Source organism: Rhinopithecus bieti, unplaced genomic scaffold (assembly GCF_001698545.2).
Source record: "Rhinopithecus bieti isolate Rb0 unplaced genomic scaffold, ASM169854v2 scaffold_24390, whole genome shotgun sequence".
NCBI lineage: Eukaryota > Metazoa > Chordata > Mammalia > Primates > Cercopithecidae > Rhinopithecus > Rhinopithecus bieti.
Window position 1 is genome coordinate 1,228,156 of NW_016811706.1, and position 12,148 is coordinate 1,240,303.

At 47.8% G+C, this 12,148-nt stretch overlaps 1 protein-coding gene across 1 annotated transcript in view; it reads left to right on the top strand.

Moving 5' to 3' along the window:
* Positions 1-2,734: 2,734 nt before the first annotated feature.
* The window catches only part of ARF3 (ARF GTPase 3), a 22,814-nt gene continuing 13,400 nt past the window's right edge, over positions 2,735-12,148 (top strand). Inside the window, exon 1 of the mRNA XM_017894746.1 lies at positions 2,735-2,977. The gene's annotated coding sequence lies outside the window, so the exon portion shown is untranslated. The remainder of the gene's footprint in view (positions 2,978-12,148) is intronic.

Below are 12,148 nucleotides of genomic sequence, written 5' to 3' on the forward strand. Positions count from 1 at the left end.
AGCTAAGATTGTGCCACTGCATTCCAGCCTGGGCAACAAGAGCGAAACTGTCTCAAAAAAAAAAAAAAAAAAAAAATTAGCCAGGCATGGTGGCATGCACCTGTAGTCCCAGCTACTTGGGAGGCTGAGGTGGTAAGGATCATTTGAGCCCAGGAGGTTGAGGCTGCAGTGAGCCGACTGCGCCACTGCACTCCAGCCTCAGCAACACAGCAAGACCCAATTTCTTTTTTTTTTTGAGACGGAGTCTCACTCTGTTGCCCAGGCTGGAGTTCAGTGGCGCGATCTCGGCTCACTGCAAGCTCCACTTCCCGGGTTCATGCCATTCTTCTGCCTCAGCTTCCTGAGTAGCTGGGATTACAAGCGTCCGCCACCACGCCCGCCTAATTTTTTGTATATTTAGTAGAGACGGGGTTTCACCGTGTTAGCAAGGATGGTCTCGATCTCCTGACCTTGTGATCCACCTGCCTCGGCCTCCCAAAGTGCTGGGATTATAGGCTTGAGCTACCCCACCTGGCCAAGACCCAGTTTCAAAAACAGAAAAAAAAAAAAAAGAAAAAACAAACAAACAAAACCACCAACAAAAACACACCTGACAGAACTACTCAGCACAGTGGCACATGTCTATAGTCCCAGCTATTCAGGAGGCTGAGAAGGAGGATCACTTGAACCCAGGAATTCAAGACTGTAGTGTGCTATGATCGCTCCTGTGAATAGCCACTGCACTCCAGCCTGGGCAACATAGTGAGACCCTGCATCTTAAAAAAACACAGAGATGTGGCTCACGCCTATGATCCCAGCACTTTGGGAGGCCGAGGTGGGTGGATCACAAGGTCAGGAGATGGAGACCATCCTGGCTAACACAGTGAAACCCTGTCTCTACTAAAAATACAAAAACTTGGCCGGGCATGGTGGCACACACCTGTAGTCCCAGTTACTCGGGAGGCTGAGGCAGGAGAATTGCTTGAATCCGGGAGGCAGAGGTTGCAGTGAGCCAAGATTGTGCCACTGCACTCCAGCCTGGGTGACAGAGTGAGACTCCATCTCAAAAAACACAACACAACAAAACAAAAAAACCCCCACAGAGATTAGCAGAGCAGCGGCCCTTAACAGCAGTGCCCAGGACAGATATAATTCCTTGTTATAAATAAATAGGTTCCTTGTTATGCATCTCATCCCTTACCATCTTAAATTAAGATCCCCTTGGCTTGACATTCTAGGATCATGTTATCAGGTTAAAATAAGAGAGAAAACGGACTGGGTTAAGGGACTGGTAAGTGCATACACCAGGGATTGATGAGGACAAGGAGATCGACGTGTATGGCATCTACCAGCTTTTTTTTGTTGTTGTTTTGAGACAGAGTCTTACTCTGTCACCTAGGCTGGAGTGCAGTGGTACGATCTGGGCTCACTGCAACCTCCGCCTCCCAGGTTCAAGTGATTCTCTGGCCTCAGTTCAAGTAGCTGGGATTACAGGTGTGTGCCACCATGCCCAGCTAATTTTTGTATTTTCTGGTAGAGACAGGGTTTCACCACATTGGCCAGGATGGTCTCAAACTCCTGACCTTAAGTGATCTGCCCACTTCAGTCTGCCAAAGTGCTGGGATTACAAGTGTGAACACAGGGCCTGCCCCAGCTTAGTTCTTCTTGGAAGCAAGAAAACAAACAAACAAACAAAACCAACCAAGGCAATAAATTCATAAGAGCAACAATTTTGGCTCAAGCCTTAGGGAAGAGCCGTATGTTCGTTCTCGTATACTGCTGTAAATGAGGAGAGAGGGCACTTAGAGAACCTTCCATTGGCCGGGCGCGGTGGCTCACGCCTGTAATCCCACCTACTCAGGAAGCTGAGGCAGGAGAATCGCTTGAACCCGGGAGGCAGAGGTTGCAGTGAGCCGAGATGGTGCCATTGCACTCCAGCCTGGGCGACAGAGCGAGATTCCGTCTCAAAAAAAAGAAAAAAAAAAAAAAGGAATCTTCTGTCCTTAGCATTATTAGTGCCCTTCTATCACAGCTATGATAGTTTCAAGGCAGTTCTGCATATCTAGAGGTGCAAAACGGAGTGTGAGGGAAGTAGGGGTAGGTAGGAAGCAAGAAATACGGGTGCAAAGTCCTTCACCTTTCCTTGGGATACTAAAATCCCTACTCATCTAGGCACACTTCCTCAAACCACACTTCTTAATATTAGGCTTCCACTCTCCGTCTTTCAAGTTCCAACTTCTTAACTGGCCCAGAGTACAGCTGTTTTCCTTCAGCTTCTTAAGTTTATCACTCTCCTTCCTCTTCCTTATGGGAAAGGATCTCTTGATTCAGCCCCCAGAGTAATCTAGTCTCAGGAATAGTGAGCAACAACAATGGTGCAGTGAGGGATCTCAGGGGATTGCAGCTAGCCCAGATTAAGAAATAAAGATGGTCTGCCTAGGTAAGGCAGACCACAGAAACGACTGTTCGTTCACCCATATCCCGATGCTGGCTTTGCCCGAGGAGCCCCTGGGCCCCTCAGCCCAGCCCGTCTCCAACGCAGCCAACCTGCCGCCTCAGTCCTTAAATTCCAGGCACAACCCAGGAGCTTGGGATTCTCACCTCAGTCCTCACTGTCTCATCCCCATTCCCGGCTCCCGCCTCCGCCGCCCACAGCCCCTACACCGGCCTCCGCCCAGACTCCAGCTCCAGCGCCCTGCTGCCTGTGCTGCAGCCGCTGCCATGGTGATGGGTCTCGCGAGAACTGCCGCTTGCTACCGCGCAGCTCTCGCGCGATCGGGGAGGTGGGAAGTATCCCGGGCTGGGGGGTGGGGGTACGCCGCACAGCTCCAGTCGCCGTCGCGGCTTCCGGTGCTAGGTGGAGGGAAGGAAGGAGGGAGCTGGGGAGCGGGCCAGGGCAGCAGCCGGGCTGAAGTCGGCTTGGGGAGACGGAGGGAGCGGAGCGGAACCTGCGGGGCGGAGGCGGCGGCCGCAGCGGCGCAGCTGATAGCAGGAACAGGTGAGAGGCTGGGAAGGGAAGGCGGGTCCCGGTAGAGAAGAGGCTTGGTCAGGGTGAGGGCTGAGGAGATAGAGCGCCTCCCGGGCCCCGCCCGGCACTGCTTGGCATGGGGCGGTGATATCCTTCCCACCCGATAACTCAGAGAGGGGGCGTCTGGCCAGCTTTACGCCTGCCCCCGCATTTGAAGGACGCGGAGCTGGGGTGGGGGTGGGGGGCACACACGGATTTGTCCTCTGCCTCGCACAAGGGGGCGACCTGGGCTGCAGTTAGGTTGTCGCCTGCAGGAGGTGGGCTGTTGAAGGGGAGGAAAACCGTCCGAGGAGAGGTAATGCGGGGGCGGTGATGGCTGTTTGTATCTTTTCTGTTAAAGGGCTAGGGAATGCTGCTTTCTTCTACTCCCTCTCCCTCCCCCACCTTAGCATAGGAGACCGGGGAGAAGCCTTGCTGTGGTTACACCCCCTCCCCCATCATAGGGCAGGGGTGCGTAGGGGGGTTGGGGGTTAGCCAACAGGGCAGGCTGCTGGTGTACCAACCACATGGGCGCTATTCTGATAGAGGTTGCGCTTTGGAGTCTAGGGAACCGCAGGTTGGGAAGAGGGCAGCAGGTGGGGAGAGGGTGGAGAGGAGGCAGGAGAAGGGGGAGGGGGATCTGATCTTCCTGGGAGAAGAGAGGTGGGGCCTTCCTCCCCAGGCGGAGCGTGGGCGGTCTCACAGGAGGAGGGAGCATCTTGTCACTGGCCCTGAGTTTGTGTCTTCCAATCCGCTTTCTTTCTTTAGGAAGTACCAGGATTCCCGGAACAGAAAATGGAGCCCTGGCTTACGCGAATCGTTTGAGGGGAGGAGGGGGAGTTGGGGAGGTAGAGTTCCTGTTAAAACGGGCCACTTGATAAGCAAAGTGGTAGCTGTTATTTTTGGGGAATTCCCTTCTTGATTGCATTAAGGCGGGTCTACATCTTTCCAGGCCAGGAGGATTGTGGTGGTGGAGGTGGAGGATTGTGGTGGTGGAGGTGGAGGATTGTGGTGGTGGAGGTGGAGGATTGTGGTGGTGGAGGTGGAGGATTGTGGTATGTGATCAGGAGTGAGAAGAAATAGTAAGGCCATCCCGGTGAGGGAGAAGTGTAACCTAAAACCTGTCTCTGCTGTTGTTGGATTGGGTCACCCCTGGTCTATGGCATGAAAGTTTTATTGGGAGATGTGCTGCAAGAGTCTGATTGCTTGGGTCAGTGCAACAGGACAGAATCTAGTCGCTGCATGCCTCCTTCCCTGTCCTCAATCAGGTAGGTAGTAACAGTCTTTGCTGCCATTTTGTCTTGGGCTTCTTGTTGGGTTAGGTGTCTTCACTTGCCATGACTTGGGACATGGGACAGTGTTATGGGACAGTGGATTATCATAGCCCATTGGACTTGAATTTGAAAAACATGTCTGTAAAAGTTCATTCTAAGAAAAAAACTAATCCATTAAGGTTCAGCTTTTCACAGAATGAATGATTGACCTTGGAAGGGCTCCCATGTATCACATATTCATATGCGTCCTGTTTCCCAGCATGGAATTATTACCTTGCATAGTTAGAAGTTTTATAGTTGTCTATCTTGCTTTTCCAAAGAGACTAGAAGCTTTTTGACTGCAGGAACTGGATTTCATCTCCTCTTCCACAATGCCCGTGCAAACAGTAGGTACCCATAATGAATTTAGAATGTGTTCACATAGAATGTGAATGGATAGCTTTCTAACTGTAGTTTAAGGAAAGGGCAAGAGATGGCTTGGCTGTCAGCAGAAGTGCCTGGAGATAGCTTAGCAAGGGTACAAAGACCCTTAGCCTTTGTAATTAAGAAGTTTTGGTGTCTCTGCCTTCCTAAGAGGCACAGAATAGGCATAGATAATGGAAACTAAGACCCAAAAAGAGAAATACTACTAGAACACAGAGTCATTATCTGCAGTCCCAGATTTCCTGCTTCCCCATTGTGGGAAAAGGGGTCTCTCCATCACACCTAAGTCCTTCAAAGTGTTATATATGAATTGGCATCCTGGAGAGTTTGGAAGAGGGACCAATGTCTGTATATGTGTGGTGTCTGGCACAGAATTGGTACCAGTGAATGGTAACTGCTATTATACGGAATGCAAGTATAAAAGGAGAGCACACAGCAGACTGGAAAGAGTGGAAGTGAGTGAAATCGCACAAAGAGTCATATTGTAGCGTGTGTTCATCCACACTACTCTTTTACACTAGAGTCATAATAAGAGGAAGTGGACTCAGGATAGAGGGTGGGATTTATTGGTTAGAAGGAGGAACTTTTTAAAACCAGGTCAGTTAAAGCTGACTATGTAACCGAAGGACATTGTAGAATCTGCTTCCCTATATACCTTTATTTTTATCCAACCAGGCTGGAGAGTAGTGATGTGATCATAACTCACTGCAGCCTCGAGCTGGGCTCAAGCCATCCTGCACTTCAGCTTCCCAAGTAGCTGGGACCACATGCGAGCGCCACCATGCCCAGCGAATTTTTTTTGCTTTTTGTAGAGATCTCACTATGTTGCTAGCGCTGGTCTCACTCCTGGCTCCAATATATCCTCCCACTTTGGCCTCCCAAAGTGCTGAGATTACAAGCATGAACCACCATGCCTGACCTCTCCTCACCATTTTTGTTGAGGTAAATTTAGAGGCAGAATGGTATAGTAATTAAGAGTGGATCTTGGAATCAGACAAAATTAGATGCAGATCCTGCTTCTGCTAATTACCAGTTGCATGTTCTTTGTAAAATTGCTTCTGTAAAGAAGGTAATGCATGGTTTTCAAGAGAATTACTATTTTTTTGGTTGTCAGTAGAATTAAATGAGATACATGTAAAGCACCTGGTATTATACAAAGCATATAGTAAGTACCAAATAACTGTTAGCTGCTATTAATAATCCATTATCATAATTGTAATAATATGAACACTCAGGGCTGCCTTAGAGGAAAAGAGGTTTACAAAAGAACAACTTGCTGCCTGAGGTGCTTGTGTAGAGGGATGATTGTTACCATGAATTTCTATGCTGGTTATAGGCTTATGAGCAGTGAAATCTTTTTTCAGCATCAGCATCACAGAGACAGCTCCTGCTGCCTGAGTGGGAGGTGAAGCTGGAGAAAGGCAGGGGCCCTGAACCATCAATTTGGATGTAGGGTGAAGACATGGGGGCACAAGAATAGTATTCATATTGGAAAAGTCAGTGTGACTCTGAGATAATGGTTCACTCTTCCAGAAAAGAACACCCTGGTGACCTAGGTCAGGGATTTAGACTCCTAGATCCCCTTATTTTAGGTCTCAGTCAGTATTTGAGGATCTTCGTTTAGTCCACTCTTTCCATTAAGTCCAATCTTTAAAAAATGTCTGCTTTTGAGTATCTGTCTCAGAATATCATGGCCCAGAAATTGTGATAGCTGTATAACTGTCTACTGTACCTTCTTCACTCCAATATCTGTTGCAAATACAGATAGAGTGCTAATAAAACTATTTGATAATTAAAAGACATGGGGAGCGTTTGGAAAGAGTCCCACAGATGTTTGAAGGCTTCATATTATAGTCAGGTAAAGAACTGACTAAAGTAGGGATTTCATGAATGTGTTAGAGCTTTGCCATGGACTTATGCAAAGGATCTGCCACACCATGTGGACCAGAAAGGAAATGGCTCAAGATGTTAGAGATCCACCATTATTACCATATTCCTGAAGAAAGTTGAGATGACTGGGTGTGGCAGGTCTCTTGGTACCTTTTAGTTCTCCTATTACCGCTGTAAGCCTGGCATAATCCTTCCTTTATTAGCTTATGCACAGGAGTGTCAAGCATGAATGTTTAAACTTCAGCATGAGCTTAAGATGCAGGAGAGCATTTGCTCTCTGTTGCAATGGTTTATGTCCTTTTTTTTTTTAAAGCAGTCAAACCTTAAATAAAATTTTATTTGAATTCTAATGCATAAAATGGACAAAAGTGGAGTTACTTTCTACTGGTGGTGGAAAGTGGGGGGTGGAGTATAATTACACCTCCTCCTATGATCTCTCCACTCTTCAAGCAGAACCCTTGGGCTCTGAGGACATGGAAACCATTTCTTCAGTTTGTCAGATACAGGGAAAAGGATCAGAGACCACCTATAGAATACTGTCTTCCTCAACCCCACAAGTGTTTTGCCACCCTCAGTAGAACCGTTCTCAACACGCGTGTCAGTCACTAGCTATAGGTCAGTCATTGGTGCTGGATGCTGGAGACGTGAAACATGAATAAGGCATAGTCTGTGCTGGTAAAGAGCTCACAGTCTAGTGAGGTACTTTCCAGCCCTTTTCCCATCATGGTATACACAAAAAATGGTAATAGTGAGACTTGAAATCTGAGATGGCTGGCCCAAGGGCTCTAGCCACCCCAAGCCCTGCCTAGCCATCCAGTGGCTGATAGGATCAGTATCTCCAGCTGACCTGTAATGCACTCGAGGCACATTGGGCAGTTCCAGCTCTGGAAAGCAAAACAGGCAAACGTGAATACTGCAGCAAGTCCTAGAGTAAAAGTGTGTTTGGGATGCTGAGGGATCACAGATAACTTATATCCCAGGCAGGCAGTTCTCTGTTCTTCTGTGTCCTTAGGCTGCTCTGTATAATGGTTGGCCTTGTCCACATCATGTCTTCCTGTTTAAGCAGTTTACTGTCAGGTGCATCTTGACTTGCACAGTGGGACCAGTTTAAGGGCAGAAGATTATTAGGGGTCTAGGCTATTGATGGACTTTCAGTGATTTTGTAATTAAGAATGTACAGTGTTCTGGATATCCAAGACTGTAGAGGTGGTCATTGGATTGGTACAGCCATAGAATATCAGGAGCTGTAGTGGTTGTAAGCTGGTCAGATTCTAAGAATAAGGCAAGCTGAAATTTTGGGTAGAGGGCAGTGCCACAGAATGTTCCAAAGAAACAAATGAGTCGGCCGGGCGCGGTGGCTCAAGCCTGTAATCCCAGCACTTTGGGAGGCCGAGACGGGCGGATCACGAGGTCAGGAGATTGAGAGCATCCTGGCTAACACGGTGAAACCCCGTCTCTACTAAAAAATACAAAATCTAGCCGGGCGAGGTGGCAGGCGCCTGTAGTCCCAGCTACTCGGGAGGCTGAGGTAGGAGAATGGCGTAAACCCGGGAGGCGGAGCTTGCAGTGAGCTGAGATCCGGCCACTGCACTCCAGCCTGGGCGACAGAGCGAGACTCTGTCTAAAAAAAAAAAAAAAAAAAGAAACAAATGAGTCTAGTTTTATCTCGTCAGTGTTTTATCTGGCTAGGATTCTAAAACAGACCTTGTCCTCTGTTCTGACTCACTTGCTGAGGGTTGTCCGTGGTAAAAGCCTGACCCTTCCCAGGCATTTTGGGTCTCCATTAGACAGGGTGGTTCGGGATCCTTCTTCACTTCACAGCTGTGGCCTCCTTCAGGTTTGTGTGTCCTGGAGTCTTTTCCAGGATTGTTCTTTGAGTAAATGGGAAGCTGGCGTAACAATTCTGGCCTGAGCCTAAATACCACTAATTGAGTTAATTGGGACTTATTTAGTTAGATATGTTTTAGTTTATGTCAAAACTGTAGCTTTGGATCCTCCCTCTTTTCTTTTGTATGTTCTATCCCCATTGGTGTCTATGATGTCTTGCTCTCTTGATTTCCCTTCTGCCCCTCTGGTTGCTTCTTGTTCTTTCCTGGCCTGCTTTTCTGCCCACTACTTTATTTATTTATTTTTTAATTAATTTTTTTTTGAGACGGAGTTTCGCTCTTGTTGCCCAGGCTGGAGTGCAATGGCACGATCTTGGCTCACAGCAACCTCCACCTCGTGGGTTCAAACCATTCTCCTGCCTCAGCCTATGGAGTAGCTGGGATTACAGGCATGCGCCACCACGCCCGGCTAATTTAGTACTTTTAGTAGAGACGGGGTTTCTCCATGTTGCTCAGGCTGGTCTCGAACTCCCGACCTCAGGTGATCCACCCATCTTGGCCTCCCAAAGTGCTGGGATTACAGGCATGAGCCACTGCACCCGGCCTATTTATTTTTTGTTTATTTGGGTTTTGTTTTTTTGTTTTTTTTTTTTTTGAGATGGAATTGCGCTCTTGTCACCCAGGCTGGAGTGCAGTGGTGCAATCTTACCTCGATGCAACCTCTGTCCACCTCCTGGCTTCAAGCAATCCTTCAGTCTTGCCTCCTGAGTAGCTGGGATTATAGGAATGCCCCACCATGCCCAGCTAATTTTGTATTTTTAGTAGAGATTGGGTCTCACCATGTTGGCCAGGCTGGTCTCGAATTCCTGACCTCAGGTGATCCACCCACCTTGGCCTCCTAAAGTGCTGGCATTATAGCTATGAGCCACTGTACCTGGCTGCCGCTACTTTAAATGTTGATATGTCAGGCAGGTTTCTGCCTTTGCCCTTTTCTCCTGTCTCACTGTGTACACTATCCCTAGATATTTCAGTTAGGATGTATTAGTTACAAAAATAGAAAACACATATGTGGCTAACAGGCTGAGAGGATTTATTAAATCATATAGCAAGACATCTAGTAGAAAGGCAGACATAGGCTGGGTGCCGTGGCTCACGTCTGTAATCCCAACACTTTGAGAGGCTGAGGCGGGTGGATCACTTGAGGTCAGGAGGTCTCGAACTCCAATAAATACAAAAAATTAGATGGGCATGGTGGCAGGCGCCTGTAATCCCCCAGCTACTTGGGAGGCTGAGGCAGGAGAATCGCTTGAACTCAGGAGGTGGAGGTTGCAGTGAGCCGAGATTGCACCATTGCACTCTAGCCTGGGCAACAAGAGCGAAAACTCCATCTCAAAAAAACAAAACAAAACAAGAAAAAAACAAAAAACGGCAGACACAAAAGAACACATATTGTACAATTCTACTTCTATGAAATACCTAGAGTAACAAATTCATAGAGACAGGAGAATGGTGGTTACCAGGGGCTACAGGGATAGGGGGATTGGGGAGCCTCTGTTTAACAGGTACAGTTTCAGTTTGGGAAGATTAAAAAGTTCAGGTGATGAGTAGTTGTGATAGTTACACTACAGTGTGAATGTACTTAACGGTACTGAATTGTATACTTGAAAATGGTTAGAATGGTAAATTTTATGTGTATTTTACTATGATTTTTTTTAAAAAAGAAGCCAGCCGGTACAGTGGCTCATGCCTGTAATCCCAGAACTTTGGGAGGCTGAGATGGGCAGATCACTTGAGCCCAGGAGTTTGAGACTAGCCTGGGCAACATGGCGAAACTTCAGTTAAACAAAAATTAGCCAGGTGTGGTGGTGCATGCCTATTCCCAGCTGCTCCGGAGGCTGAAGTGGGAGGATTGCTCCAGCCTGGGAGGTGGAGGCTGCAGTGAGCCATGATCACGCCACTGAACTCCAGCGTGGGTGACAGAGCAAGACCCGCCTCAAAAAACGAAAGAAGCCAGGCATAGTGGTGCATGCTTGTAGTCCCAGTTACTCAGGATTGCGTGAGCCCAAGAATTTGAGGATGTAATACACCATGATGGCACCTGTGAATAGCCATTGTACTTCATCCTGGGCAACATAGTGAGATCCCATCTCTAAAAAAGAAAAAGTTTAATTTACCAGCTTGATATTGTCAGTGAGGACCCAACTGAGTTTTTTCCATTTTTCTGCCCTGATATCCTGGAGTTTTTAATGTCTGTCTCCTTTTCTTTATGGTCTCCAGATTATTGTAGCTTCTCATTCTTCTATATCATCAACATCCAAAGGCTGGACAAGAGAACATTGCCATAGGTCCTTTTCTAAGATTGAGGGGCCAGGCACAGTGGCTCACGCCTGTAATCCCAGTACTTTGGGAGGCTGAGGTGGGAGGATTGCTTGAGGTCAGGAGTTCGAGACCAGCCTGGGTAACATAATGAGACCTCGTATCTACAAAAAAACTGTAAAAATTAGCCAGGCATGGTGATGCACACCTGTAGTTCTAGCTACTTGGGAGGCTGAGGTGGGAGGATCTCTTGAGCCCAGGAGATGGAGGCTGCAGTGAGTCATGATCATGCCACTGCGCTCTAGTCTGAGTGGTAGAGTGAGACTCTGTTTCTGAAAACAACAGTAATAATAAAAACGAACATGTTCACACTCAGATCTGTTCCTCTTGTATTTTCTTTCTCAAGAAATACCACCCAGTCCCTAGGCCAGAAACCTGGGAATCTTCTTTGATTATTCTACTCTTCTGCCTGCATTTAAGCACTCATTAAATTCTGTCGATTCTACCATTTTGATGTTTCAAATCTGTCCTCTCCTCTCAATTTCCACCTCTAGTTAAGAACTTGTGATTTATCACCTGTATTACTATACCTCCTAAGCAGTCTCTGTGCCTCCAGTCTTTCCCCTTTCTAATTTACTCCTGAAACTTCTGCCAGAATGGTCTTTCTAAAGCACATTCCTGATCACATTACTCAGCGTGGCCTTTAAAGCCCTTCATGATCCAGTCCCTGCTTGTCTCTCCAGCCCCATCTCTCATCATTTTCTTTCTTTCTTTTCTTTTTTTTTCTTTTGAAATCAAGTCTCGCTGTGTCACCTAAGCTGGAATGCAGTGATGTGATCTTGGCTCACTGTAATCCCTGCTTCCTGGGTTCAAGCAAGTCTCCTGCCTCAGCATCCTGAGTAGCTGGGATTACAGGCCCATGCCATCACACTGGGCTCATTTTTGTATTTTTAGTAGAGATGTGGTTTCACCATATTGACCAGGCTGATCTTGAACTCCTAACCTCAGGTGATACGCCCTCCTTGGCCTCCCAAAGTGCTGGAATTACAAGCGTGAGCCACCCCGCCCCTCCCTTCATCATTTCTTTTACCCACCATGCTGTATCCAAATAAGCTACCTCACAGTTGCACCTGGCTTTGGCTAATAAGAAGTGCTATCTGGGCCGGGCGCGGTGGCTCAAGCCTGTAATCCCAGCACTTTGGGAGGTCCAGACGGGCGGATCACGAGGTCAGGAGATCGAGACCATCCTGGCTAACATGGTGAAAGCCCGTCTCTACTAAAAATACAAAAAATTAGCCGGGCGAGGTGGCGGGCGCCTGTAGTCCCAGCTACTTGGGAGGCTGAGGCAGGAGAATGGCGTGAACCCGGGAGGCGGAGCTTGCAGTGAGCTGAGATCCGGCCACTGCACTCCAGCCCGGGCGACAGAGCGAGAC